Source organism: Elaeis guineensis, chromosome 15 (assembly GCF_000442705.2).
Source record: "Elaeis guineensis isolate ETL-2024a chromosome 15, EG11, whole genome shotgun sequence".
Lineage (NCBI taxonomy): Eukaryota > Viridiplantae > Streptophyta > Magnoliopsida > Arecales > Arecaceae > Elaeis > Elaeis guineensis.
In genome coordinates, this window is record NC_026007.2 from 30,076,023 (window position 1) to 30,088,879 (window position 12,857).

Here is a 12,857-nt window from a genome sequence, read left to right on the forward strand (position 1 = left end):
AACAGGATTGGCGCTAGAGGAAGGGCTTTGTATCTTCGCAGCACCCTTGTTCTTGAAGGAGCGCTCAACGGAGCCACCTCCGGCCATCTCTCCGTCATTTACCCCTAATCCTCCCCCACGAGACCGGCACCCGATGCCTCCGCGCAGGGCATCCACCCGGCGGTCCACGGCCTCTGCGGCAAGATCTCAGGCTTCGGCCTCCCCTCCCGTTTCTCAGCCAGCTCCTCCTCCCCCTCCGGCGACGGCGGTCGGCACGGAGCAGTTTGACTTGCTGGCGCAGCAGGTCAAGGGCCTCGTCGAGGTCGTACAGGCGATGCAGCAGCAGCCGCCGCAGGCGTCGGCGCATCCGGAAGGGGCATCTCCGGAATGCCAGAACCCGGCGGTGGGGCGGGCCACCTGGGCTAGCCGCCCCGTCCTTCCCGAGAAGGCGAATCCAAGGGTGGAGAGCCCTCAGTCGGACCACGACTCCACCCCTGGGAGATCCCTGCCCCCGTTCTGCCAAAGGACCCTCGAGACTCGAAGTCGAGAGGATTTCCTGGACCGGAGGCTCCAGGAGATGAACCGGCGGATCGAAGAACTCCGCCATGCACCTCCCGCTTACGGTGAGGATATCTGCACTGACCCTCCCTTCTCCCAAATGATTATGCAGGAACCGATCCCGCCGAATTTTAAGCTCCCCCAGTTTGAAAGCTACGACGGGACGTCGGACCCGGTGGACCACCTGGAGGCCTTCCGGACAATGATGCTGCTTCATGGTGCCCCCGACGCCATCTTATGCTGGGCTTTCCCGTCTACTTTGAAGGGAGCGGCAAGAAACTGGTACTCGGCACTGAAGCCGGGTACCATCTTCTCCTTCGACCAAATGGCCACCAATTCGTAGCCCATTTTGTCAGCAGCCGACGTCCCCGGAAAGGTTCGAAGTCCCTCATCAACATCAAGCAGAGGGAAGGGGAGTCCATACGGGCCTACATCAACCGCTTCAACATCGCGGCGTTGGAGGTCCGGAACTTGGACCAGTCGGTTGCCATGGCCGCCCTGAAAGGTGGCCTTCAGAAGAATGACCTCTTGTACTCCCTGGAGAAGAAGTACCTCAGGGATTTTGCTGATCTGCTGGCTCGGGCTGAAGGATACGCCCGAGCGGAAGAGGCCTTCAAAATGAAGGATGAAGAGACTGCGAGGGAGCGCCAGGCGGGAGATTCTGGCAAGCCCGCAGTTGAGAAGAGGCCAAGGGAAGCCCGGCCTCGCTCCCGATCCCCTCCTGGGCACAAGCGCGCCCATACTCCACCCCGGGCACGCAGGCAGAGGAGCCCGGACAACAGGTTTCGGCGGGGTTCCCCTCCAGGGAAGTTCCGCAGCTACGCCCCCCTCAACGCCTCGAAGGCCCAGGTACTAATGGAGGTCAGGGAGCTGATCCCTAGGCCGGAGAGGATGCGCACGCATCCCGGGAAGTGCAACCCCAACAAGTTCTGCCTCTACCACCACAACCACGGCCACGACACCGAAGAGTGCATCCAGCTCCAGGACGAGATCGAGGAGCTCATCCGGCGAGGTCGGCTCGACAGATTCATCCGCCGTAGGCCCGAGGGTAGAGGAGACCGGCCAAGAGCCCTCCCACCGCCCGAACCATAGAAGAGGGAGGAGCAGCCCGGAGACCGGCCTCCTATCGGGACCATCGACTCCATCGCCGGAGGGCCTCAAGGAGGAGCGGGAGAACTGTAAATGTATTGCTTACTGTTTCGTTTTGAATCTACTTTTCTTTCTAGCTAACGCACCCCTCCTGCTTAACGCGGATGTATTATGACTGGATATGACCTCTCCAAAAAACAACGGCCGTGTCAGGAACAGGAGGAGAACCTCGTCCTGACATGAGCAAAGTCAAAGGCCCGGTTCTTTTAGATCGGATGGGGGGAGAGGCCTTACAATGCCCTAATGTGCCCCCACAGCCCTGTTAGGGACAGGAGGAAAACCTCGCCCTAACTTGAGCAAAGTCAAAGGCCCAGTTCTTTTAGACCGAATGGGGGGAGAGGCCTTACAACGCCCTAATGTGCCCCCACAGCCCTGTTAGGGACAGGAGGAAAACCTCGCCCTAACTTGAGCAATGTCGAAGGCCCGGTTCTTTTAGACCGGATGGGGGGAGAGGCCTTACAACGCCCTAATGTGCCCCCACAGCACTGTTAGGGACAGGAGGAAAACCTCGCCCTAACTTGAGCAATGTCGAAGGTCCGGTTCTTTTAGATCGGAGGGGGGAGAGGCCTTACAGCGCCCTAACGTGCCCCCACAAGCCAGGCTGATGACGAGAACCTCGCCACCGGCCCAAGCAAAATGGAAGACCCGGACTCCTACGGGAGCCGGGTTCCGCCGCAAAGGTAGGCTCCACCCGGACTCCTACGGGAGCCGGGTTCCACCGCCAAGGTAAAACTTCACCCGGACTCCTACGGGAGCCGGGTGCCGCCGCCAAGCAAGACTTCACCCGGACTCCTACGGGAGCCGGGTGCCGCCGCCAAGCAAGACTTCACCCGAACTCCTACGGGAGCCGGGTTCCAACGCCAAGAAAGACTTCACCCGGACTCCTACGGGAGCCGGGTTCCACCGCCAAGCAAGACTTCACCCGGACTCCTACGGGAGCCGGGTTCCGCCGCCAAGCAAGACTTCACCCGGACTCCTACGGGAGCCGGGTTCCGCCGTCAAGCCAGACTTCACCCAGACTCCTACGGGAGCCGGGTTCCGTCGCCCGGTAAGACTTAGCCCGGACTCCCACGGGAGCCGGGCTCTCATCGCCACTTCTACGACAAGGGTCAATGATGGTAGCAAGACTCGGCCGCGCAACAAGATCGGATGGAAGGAAGGAGCTCCCCCCCCACGGCGACATCTACATCAAACAAGCCAAACGACAAGAAAGGCCCAACAATCGACATTATCAGTACTACACGTGAACAAGGTAACACAAAGCGCTCCTTTTTCCATTTTTAATATATACACTACAAAGCCGGAGCGGCCAGAAAAAGAAAAACAAAACGACAAAAAGAAAATAGCTACATAAAGACAAAGGGGCTCTAAGGGGGCCCTGCCTCCTCCGACCTTGAGTCGCCACCTGCATCCCTCGACCAGGACGGCCTCAGGCTCTCCACCGTTTCTTCTAGTTCTTCCTTCTTTCGCAGCACGTCCTGGAGCGCCTGACGAAGTCGCTGGACCTCAGCCTCCGCTTCTCGATGCCACTTCCGCAACACTTCAGACTCCGCCTCTGCGTCCGCGACGGCCTTCCGCTCAAGCCCCAGTTGAATTTTTACTTGTTGTAGCTCAGCTGTCTTCTCCCCAAGGGAGACAGAAATCCCTTCGACAGAGCCTCTCAGGGCTTGGAGCTCTTCGTTATCTTGGGCGTTAGCAAGCTGCGCCCTAGTAACCAACTGCCTCTGGAGACGGACTACCTCGTCCGCCGCTCGACAGAATCTCCCCTTGTACTCCTCTACCTGTCGGCGCCAGCTGGCCCGCTGCACATCGTGGCTCATCTCAGCATCTTGAAGCTGCTTCTGGAGGTCGGAAACTTTTTGTGACCATATCTGCTCATCCCGTGCTGCGAGTCGGGGTGAGTTCCCTTCCAGCTGGCCGATCCTCCTCTTGGCAGCCGACAGCTCCACTTTAAGGGCGCTGATCCTGGCCTCTTGAGCCCAAGTTCGGTCACTGGCGCTCTTCTTACATTCCTCAAGCTCTTTTGTAAAGCTCGCCTTCCTCCGACTGTAGTCCATGATCGCCCGCACTTGGATACTCCTGAAGTGGGCGGCCTCGGCAGCGGCCTCGGAGTAGCATTTTTTCGCCTGGCGGAGCTCGCCCTCCGACTTTTTCAACTTCTTCGTCAAGTGGAGGACCTCCTTTTTGAGCCGCTGGATAGTCGACTTCAGCGGGACCCCCAGGGGCAGGGGGAGTGCTTCGGCGGGGCGCTGCCATTGGAAGAGGCAAGCGTCAAAGACCGATTCGTTACAAGAAGAAAGGCCGGAAAGAAGGAGCAGAGGGAGGAAAAAATCATCCACAAAAAGGAATTCGGCTTTATTGATTGATCTTGAAGACAAATGAAAAGGAAGCATGATAACAAAAGAAAGATACAAGGTCGGAGGTCTCAGACCACGGGAGCGGGGGGTGGAGAGTTCGGCGCGGGGGGTGCAACTGCTGTGGCGGCGGGCGAAGGGCCGGCCTCGTCGTCGGACTCCTCCAAGAATTCGAGGCCAAGATCGGGATATCTGCTGGCCACCTTCTCCCGGCAAAGCTCAAACCCCTTGGTAAATGCCTCCAGGCCGAACTGGACGTTCAGCTCCCTCATCTCCGCGGAGGCCTTGAACTCCTCCACCGCAAGGGTCCTGGCCTCCGAGACCAGAACCAGAGTTTGCTCGGCCAGCTGGGCGACCTCGGCCTCCGCCTTCCTCACCGACTCCTCCAGGCTCCGTCTCTCCGCCTCCCGGGCTTGTCTCTTCTCCTCCCGGGCTTGTCTTTCCTCTTCCCAGTCCTGTCTCTCTCTCTCCAGGGCCTCCCGGAGGGCGGCCACCTCGGCCGTCTTCGCTTGAAGACGAACGACCTCATCTTGGCAGCGCTCCTCCGCCCGGAGGAGATCCCTTCTCATGCGGCCCGACGCCTCGACATAGGCGAAGAGCTGGTGCCCGATCTGCAAAGACAGATGGAGAATTACAACAAAGACCGAGGCAACTGTGCAAATAAAAATCCGCTCACCTCAAGAAAGGACCCCAAGGTGTCCCAAGCCCGCTGCTCGGGATCGGCGCGGTCGATCCTCTCCACGACGTCGGACAGGATGCAACCATCGAGCAGCCGACGGATTAGAGCCTTGTCGTTGAAGGGATTCTCCGATCCCCCCTCGGAGCAGACGGACTCGTCTGCAGCGGCTCGGTGGCTGCTCGGCCTGCGGGCCACCGATTTTCTCCTCCTCCCCGCGGCAGGCGCCTCCGCAGGGCGAACCTCCGGAATTGGGACCCCAGTCGGTGGGCTCCCTGGGGGAGCCCGGGGGGTCGCTGGCTCGGCATCCGAAGGAATGTCGATCGCCGGGGTCGCCTGGACGGGCGCGGCAAGGCTCGTCTCCTCCACCCTGGCCCTCTTCGCCGAGCTGGAAGTCGTCGCGCCCTTCCTTTTCTGGGCTCTCATGGCCTTGGCAAGCATTCGTGTGGCTTCGGCGTCCATTGCTAAAAAAAAAAAAAAAAAAAAAAAAAAAAGAAAGAAGAAGAAAAGAAGAAGGAAAAAGCAGCACCAGTCAGTCCAAAAAAAAAAAAAAAAAAAAAAAAAGAGAAAAGAAAAGAAGAAAGAGGAAAAAGGAGAGAGAAAGGAAGAGAGGGAAGAAGAAGACAAGAAAAGGAAAGATGTATACTTGCTGGATCTTGAGGGCTCAGGCCGATGTTGAAGAGAAGCGGCTCCCTCAGCAGGTTTGGAAGGGAAGGAGCGGGATAGCTCAGGAGCTTCTGGGCGGCCTGAAGGTCGTCCTCTCCTAGGCCAGGAGCCCGGCGGACGGAATCCCTCAGAGACCCCCAAGGGGGTAGGCCCAATTCCAGGGTCGGGCAGTAAACAAAGAGGAATTTCTCCTTCCAATTGTGAATCGAAGAAGGGGCGCCCTTCAGCAACCCCTTCTTGCCGAACTGAGGGGAGAAGTACCACCAGTCCTTCGCTGAAGGATGGCGTTTGAAGGTGTAGAAATGTCTGAATAAGGAGAGGGATGGCTGGACCTCGGCTATGTGGCAGAGAGAGAGAAACCCTATTAAAAACCTAAAGGAATTCGGGGCAACAGAAGCAAGTGAAATATCTAAAAAGCGAAAGAAGGCGGCGACGAAGTTTGGGAGCGGAAGCCGAAGCTCGGCACGAAAGGCCTCCTGATACAGACAAAAACGGCCGGGGGGGGGGGCGCTGGCCCTATCAGATGGGCCAGGAAGCTCCAGGTCGTACTCCGCAGGGACCCCGTATCGAGCCCTTATCAGGAGAAGTTCGTCCGGAGTCGACGAACACGAAATGGCGCCCGATGCGAAAATCGGGCGAGACCCTGCCCCGAGCGCGGGTTCATCCGCAGAAACGGGGGCCTGGGGGTTCGAAGCAGAAGAACTCCCAGAACTTACGGGGACAGAAGATTCAGAAGACATTTTTTCTCGGGGAAGAACCTAAAGGGCCCTAGAAAGGCAAATTGAGAGGGGAACGAAGCGCCAAAGGTCAACCCGGAGGAAGACACGAAGAGAATGAAAAGACGAAAGAGCCCTAGGCGGTGAAAAGAAGGTGGGCACTAACCTATCTTGCTCTGAGGACCCGGGGGGCGAGAGACGGAAGGCGCCTACGGCTCGAAGGGGCGTTCGCAAGAGCAGACTCTCGAGGAGATGACGGACGCCAGAGAAAATCAAAAATGGAGTAGGACGCCTGAAGGGGGGAGGACGGGTTTAAATAGACCCTGAAATCCGGCGCCATAATGATCTCGAATCCCCCCAGGCCAGTCCGCGCTCGACACGTGTCCCACTCCCCATGGCAGACGGCTGAAGGCGGCTGGCGGTTGGCAGGGCCATGATTGCGCCGTACCTAGGCCAGCGTACTTGCGGGGTCTTCGAAGCGTCCCCTCGTTCCGTCCCAATTCGAAAAGACTCCGGCACGCGCTCATTTAATGCCAAAATATCTGGGAGCGGCAGGGCGCGGGATTCGAAGGGACGGTTCCGGCTGTACTTTTGTGTACTTCCTTCGTTTGAAATTCAAAACTCGGATGTAGGGGGACTGGTGTTGGGTATAAAATACCCACAGCCGGAACCCACGGCGGAACCGCCATCAGCAAGCGCAGCTCCGCCCGGACTCCTACGGGAGCCGGGCTCCACCGACGGCATCAGCAAGTGCAGCTCCGCCCGGACTCCTACGGGAGCCGGGCTCCGACGACGTCAGCAAGCGCTGCTCCGCCCGGACTCCTACGGGAGCCGGGCTCCGCCGCCGACGTCAAAACAGCTCCGCCCGGACTCCTACGGGAGCCGGGCTCCGCTCTCAACATCAATTGCTGGTAAGCTCAATCCGGACTCTTACGAGAGCCGGACTTCACCGTTGACTTTGTTTGCAGCACAGCTCCGCCCGGACTCCTACGGGAGCCGGGCTCCACCGACGACATCAGCAAGTGCAGCTCCGCCTGGACTCCTACGGGAGCCGGGCTCCGACGACATCAGCAAATGCAGCTCCGCCCGGACTCCTACGGGAGCCGGGCTCCACCGCCATCAGCAAGCGCTGCTCCGCCCGGACTCCTACGGGAGCCGGGCTCCACCGCCATCAGCAAGCGCTGCTCCGCCCGGACTCCTACGGGAGCCGGGCTCCGCCGCCGACATCAAAACAGCTCCGCCCGGACTCCTACGGGAGCCGGGCTCCGCTCTCAATATCAATTGCTGGTAAGCTCAATCCGGACTCTTACGAGAGCCGGACTTCACCCTTGACTTTGTTTGCAGCGCAGCTCCGCCCGGACTCCTGCGGGAGCCGGGCTCCACCGCCATCAGCAAGCGCTGCTCCGCCCGGACTCCTACGGGAGCCGGGCTCCGCCGCCGACATCAGAACGGCTCCGCCCGGACTCCTACGGGAGCCGGGCTCCGCTCACGACGGCTCCGACCGTTGCCGAGCTTCAGTCGACAGATCCACACCCCCTGACAGGCCCTCAAAATGGCCGCGACCCTGCTCCACCTCCTGTGGCGGACTCCGTACAGCTCCATTATCCCCCTGGCAGGCCGCAGTAACGGCCACGAACCTGCTCCACCTCCTGTGGCGGACTCCGCACAGCTCCATTATCCCCCTGGCAGGCCACAGTTACGGCCACGAACCTGCTCCACCTCCTGCGACGGGTACCATGCGGTTCCCCTGACGACGGACGCTGTCCACCCTTCATAACGAATTCCACGTGGCAAGTCGAGGTGATACCCGCGTGTCCGCTCCACTATCTTTCGCAATCAATTCCCCTGACCATGGGCGGCCCACTACCAGGCAGTTACGCACGTCGCCATCAGTTCGTTGCCTCCCCCGCCTATAAAAGGGGGGACTCAGATACGTTATTTTTTAAGCTCATTTCTCTTATCTCAAAACTCTGCTAAATTCTCCGTTTGAGCACTCCATTCTTGTTGAGGCAGAGAACTGACTTGAGCGTCGGAGGGTCTTGCCGGAGCAACCCCACCTCCGGTTTAGACTTCCCTTGCAGGTCCCGGCGGCGACCGCGGCCTCCTCAACTCCAGCTTCTCCGGCGCAGGCGAATTTTTGCACCAACAATACCTCTGTAGTATTTTAAGTCTACGCTTTTACCTTCATCATCCTTGTCAAGCTTACTTGAGGGACTCATTGGTGTGCCAATTGGTTTGCAGTTCTCCATTCCAAATCTTTTGAGTAGTTCCTTGGTGTACTTGCTTTGGATGATGGAGATTCCCTCTTTTGATTGTTTGATTTGGAGTCCGAGGAAGAAGGTGAGTTCTCCCATCATGCTCATCTCGAACTCTCCCTGCATAAGCTTAGCAAAGTCTTGACAAAGGGATTCATTAGTAGACCCAAAAATTATGTCATCAACGTAAATTTGTATAATTAGCATATCATTTTGGTTTCTTTTAATAAATAGGGTTGTATCTACATTGCCTCTTGAGAAACCATTATTTAGTAAAAATTTGCTTAGCCTTTCATACCATGCTCTAGGTGCTTGTTTTAGACCATATAAAGCTTTATTTAATCTAAAGACATGATTGGGAAAAGCATGATTTTCAAATCCAGGGGGTTGTTCTACATATACTTCTTCAGAAATATATCCATTTAAAAATGCACTTTTAACATCCATTTGAAATAGTTTGAATTTCATAAAGCAAGCATAAGCAAGTAGAAGTCTAATGGCTTCTAATCTAGCAACAGGTGCAAAGGTTTCATCAAAATCAATTCCTTCTTCTTGATTATATCCCTTAGCAACCAGTCTTGCTTTATTTCTAATTACATTTCCATACTCATCTAATTTGTTTCTAAAGACCCATTTTGTACCAATTATTGAATAATCTTTAGGTCTTTTCACTAAGGTCCAAACATTATTTCTTTCAAATTGGTTAAGTTCTTCTTGCATAGCATTAATCCAGTTATGATCATTCTCAGCTTCTTCAAAAGTTTTAGGTTCAAGTTGAGATACAAATGCACAATGATTAAGTACATCTCTAAGTGAAGAACGGGTTTTTACCCCATGCATAGGATCACCAATTATTAACTCCTTAGGGTGGTTGTGAACATACCTCCATTCCTTGGGTAGGTCATTTGTACCTTGAGGTTGTTCTTGAATTTCTTCACCTTTCTCATTTTGTTCGTCTTCTTGATCCTTGTCTTCTGGAGTTGCTGAGTCTTTCAAAGTGATCTCCTTCATACCTTCTATTAGTGGATCTGCATCATCAACACCCTCATTCTTCCTTGAAGGAAGATCGTTAGATTCATCAAAGACAACATGTATGGACTCCTCAACTACTAAAGTTCTTTTGTTGAAAACTCTAAATGCTTTACTAGTGGAGGAGTAACCTAGAAGGATTGCTTCATCTGATTTTGCATCAAATTTACCAAGTTTTTCTTTGCCATTATTTAATACAAAACATCGGCAACCAAAAACATGAAAATATGCAATATTTGGTTTTCTTCTTTTCCAAAGTTCATAGGGGGTTTTCTTTAAAAATTGTCTAATTAAAGCACGATTTAAAATGTAACATGCTGTGTTAATAGCTTCTGTCCAAAAATATCTTGGAAGGTTGCTTTCACAAAGCATGGTACGGGCCATTTCTTCTAAGGTTCTGTTTTTCCTTTCTACTACCCCATTCTGTTGGGGTGTCCTAGGAGTAGAGAAGTTATGGCCAATTCCATTTTCATCACAAAAATTTTTAAAGTCATGATTTTCAAATTCTGTTCCATGATCACTTCTAATATTTTGAATTGAAAACCCTTTTTCATTAGTGACTTTTCGATGAAATTTAGTGAAAATTTGAAAAGTTTCATTTTTGTGAGTAAAACGAGAGTAATCATCAATTATTACAAATCCATATCGTTTTCCTCCTAGACTAGTGGTTCTAGTTGGTCCAAATAAATCCATATGTAAGAGCTCTAAAGGTCTAGAAGTTGAAATAGTGTTTTTGGATTTAAATGATACTCTAGTTTGTTTACCTAATTGGCATGCATCACAAATTCTATCCTTTTCAAAATTCAGTTTTGGCAAACCGAGAACTAAATCCTTTTTAATTAATTTTGAGAGAGAATGCATGCTAATGTGTGCAAGTCTACGATGCCACAGCCAACTAGTCTCATTTATTTTAGCACTTAAAAAAACTAGGCATTGCATGTCTAATTTAGTTAAATCATTCAAGTCTACCATATAAACATTGCCATGCCTATGTCCTATAAATTTAATGCCATCGTCAATAAGACTCGTCACGATGCAAACAGATGATTCAAAACTTACTTTATACCCTTTATCACAGAATTGACTAATGCTAAGTAAGTTATGCTTTAAACTTTTAACTAATAAAACATTCTCAATGTATTTGGAGGGAGTGATACCAATGTTACCTATCCCGATGATCTTTCCTTTGCCATTATCTCCAAAGGTGACCATCCCTCCATCCTTAGCATCAAGCGTGATGAATTGTGATTCATCACCAGTCATGTGTCTCGAGCATCCGCTGTCAAGATACCATTTTCTGTTTTCTTCTTGGGATGCTAGACACACCTGCAAGCAAAGGTCACGTTTCTGTCTTAGGTACCCAAGCTTTCTTGGGTCCTTTCAGGTTAGTCAGAATGGTTCCTTTTGGAACCCATATTTTCTTTGTGTTTGCATGTTTGTTAATAAGACATGTGTATGATTTATGTCCTATTCTTCCACATTTAAAACAAGTAATATTTGTAGACTTGTTACTTGAATAAATATCCTTCAGAAATTTTTGTTTCTTCAGGGGTTTATAACCAAGTCCAGCCTTATGATATATAGCTTTCTGATTTTCAAGGATCATATTTAGTTTGTTTGAACTTAAGGTGAACTTATCTACTATAGATTTCAGCTTGTTCATTTCATCCTTTAAGTTTTGATTTTCTTGAATCATGGTGAATTTTTCAATTGAAAGATTTTCAGCTTGTTTCACTAAGGACTGATTTTCCAATTTCAGCTCTTTGTTTTTCTTCCCTAGTTTCTTTAATTCATCAATTGAATCATAGAATGCTTCATGCAATTCTTCAAAAGTAAATTCACTAGTGGATTCAGAAGTTACCTCATTTTCATGTGCCATCAGGCACAGATTGGCTTGTTCTGTTGAGGTTTCCTCGTCGGAGCTTGAGTCATCACTCGCACTCCAGGTCGCCATCATTGCCTTCTTTTTGAACTTCTTTGGACCTTTCTTCAATTGTGGACATTCGGATCTGAAATATCCTGGCTTCTTGCACTCGTAGCATATAGGGGGTTGATCTTTCTCTTTTTCTTTGCTTTATTCTCCTTTTGTGAATTTCTTTCTCATCCCCTGTTTCCTTTTTCTTAGAAACTTCTTAAATTTTCGGGTGATGAGAGCCATCTCTTCATCCTGATCTTCATCTTCAGAGTCATCCGTTTCATAATCAGGCGAAGTTATGGATTTGAGAGCAATGGTTCTTTTCTTTTTGACTTCATCCTCTTGATGTTGCTTCATGCTAAGTTCATGAGTCATCAAGGATCCAAGAAGCTCTTCTAGAGGTAGAGTGTTCAAGTCCTTTGCTTCTTGGATGGCAGTCACCTTGGCTTCCCAGGTTCTTGGCAGTGACCTGAGAATCTTCCTTACAAGTTCACTGTTAGTATAAGATTTGCCAAGACTCTTTAAACCATTGATTATATCAGTAAAATGAGTAAACATAGCAGTTATGGACTCATCATGCTCTATTTTGAACAATTCATATTTATGTACAAGCATGTTTATTTTAGACTCTTTTACTTGATTTGTTCCCTCATGGGTGACTTCTAACCTATTCCATATTTCTTTAGCAGATGCACAAGTAGAAATGCGATTAAATTCACTTGCATCTAGTGCACAATAAAGAACATTCATGGCTTTGGCATTTAATTGTGCCAATTTCTTGTCAACCTCATCCCATTCTTTCTCGGGTTTGGTTGACTCCTCACCATCTATAATCTTGGTGGGTGTGTGAGGACCATTCACTATGATACTCCACATATCATAGTCGAGTGCTTGTATGAAAATCTTCATCCGAGCTTTTCAATAGGTGTAATTAGACCCATTGAAAAGTGGAGGTCGGTTTGTTGATTGCCCCTCGGCTAGAGAAGTTCCAACATGGGTTGCCATAGATCTTTGGCTCTTTGATTATTAGATCAAAGAAGGGCTAGAGCACCGGCTCTGATACCACATGTTGTTCAGCTATGCAACCCAAGAGGGGGGGTGAATTGGGTTTCTAAAAAATTTTAAGCCCAACAGATTACTTATGAAGAACAAAACAAAGACTTTAATTCAATATTAATTCCCTAAGGCAGGAATGCAAGAATATAATAAAGAAATAAAGTGAAGAGATAAAGCACACCACAAACACAAGGATTTATAGTGGTTCGGTGCTAACCTTGCACCTACATCCACTCCCCAAGATCCTACTTGGGAATTTCAATCCACTATCCTTTGTATTCAACCTGAATACAAAACGTCGGAAACTCCGACACTAGCTATCCCAAGCTAGAACACTTGTTTTCCGAGTACAAGTAAACCCAAAACACTCCGATTTCAGGTTCGGATCAACCTTTCCTTGTTTTGGAAATCCTCCAAAAACAAGAACAAAAACTCACAAAGAGTTAGAAAATTTAGAGCATAAATTAATACAATAACAGCTCCTTTAAATGAGCGAATATAACA